Source organism: Scyliorhinus canicula, chromosome 7 (assembly GCF_902713615.1).
Source record: "Scyliorhinus canicula chromosome 7, sScyCan1.1, whole genome shotgun sequence".
NCBI lineage: Eukaryota > Metazoa > Chordata > Chondrichthyes > Carcharhiniformes > Scyliorhinidae > Scyliorhinus > Scyliorhinus canicula.
In genome coordinates, this window is record NC_052152.1 from 175,616,510 (window position 1) to 175,618,104 (window position 1,595).

Below are 1,595 nucleotides of genomic sequence, written 5' to 3' on the forward strand. Positions count from 1 at the left end.
AAACCTGCAATGTGACAGGAAAAAAATTACAGACACCCCCTAACTGCACTGTGGGTGTACCTACAGCACATGGACTGCAGCGATTCAGGAAGGCAGCACGCCAACTTCTCAGGGACAAGTCGGACTGGAGAATAATTGGTGATTTCGCCAGCGATGTCCACAAGCCCCCAAAACAAAATAAAAATAAAACTCTGCATACATAGAAGATTATCATAGAATTTTTACAGTGCAGAAGGAGGCCATTCAGCCCATCGAGTCTGCACAGGCTCTTGGAAAGAGCACCCTACCCAAGGTCAACACCCCCACCCTATCCCCATAACCCAGTAACCTCACCCAACACTAAGGGCAATTTTGGACACTAAGGGCAGTTTATCATGGCCTATCCACCTAATCTGCACATCTCTGGACTGTGGGAGGAAACCGGAGCACCCGGAGGAAACCCACGCACACACGGGGAGGATGTGCAGACTCCGCACAGACAGTGACCCAAGCTGGGAACGAACCTGGGACCCTGGAGCTGTGAAGCAATTGTGCTATCCACAATGCTACCGTGCTGCGCAGGTGTCGAAATTCAAAACGTGCCATGTAACCGGATCAGTTCAAATACATTTCAAATGCTGCAAAGGCAGATCTGATTCATTTCACCAGTTGCCAGTTTGGAAATCCATTGCAGTTAGTTCTTAGGGTATTCAAAACTATTCCCGAATCGGTGCCTGAGCAGAAACTTTCCGGAGGAATGTCTATCTTCCATTAACATTTACATGCACGGAGGCAAAGGAAACTAGTGGCATATAACAACAAATATTTTTTAGTGAGTAACTAATGTGTCTTACAGAAGGGGCAGAAGCACATATTATTAATTGCAAGAACATCCTGGACATTTCTAATCATCTGAATTGGGTTTAAATAACACATTTGATCCCTATACGGAACATGTTTTCTGAGATTAGTTGACACCTTAAAACTTGCTGTCTCCATTCCAGTGGGTATGTTTTTGTTCATTCATTTACGGGATGTGGGCCTCGCTAGTTCGGCCAGCATGTATTTCCCTTGAGAATACTGCATCAAGACAAATTCATATGAGAAGGACAATTCTTTAAAACAATATTTCACCCCTTAAATTGTTGGTTCCTGCGGTATTGAGTGTCAGATTGCAGCAACAGGTGTGAAGACATTCATTGTGTCTCCGGGATTATTTCCCCTTGCTTTGATATTTCACACACTGCTGACATGCACAACAATATGCACATTTACAATATACGTTAGTGTGCACCGAGGTTCAACAGTTGAATGGAGGGTCTACTCTCTGGAAGGAGATATCGGAGCCCATCAATAAGTTATTAAAGATTTCAGTTGTGCTCCCCTCAATGGTAAAGTGTGCCTGTTCGCAAAGGGTGCAAATTGGATTGTGTTGAGGTAGCTTGGTTGCAGCTGGTGGGTTGCAGGCACAGTTTCAATCCTGTAACCTTGAGTTTGAGAGGGGGCAGTTCTATGTAACCACTGCACCGATGATTCATTGTAGGGAGTGGGCTGTCGCCATACCAACTGCCAGAGCCCTTCATCAGAGGGAAGCCCCCTGCTCTGCCAACCAGCGA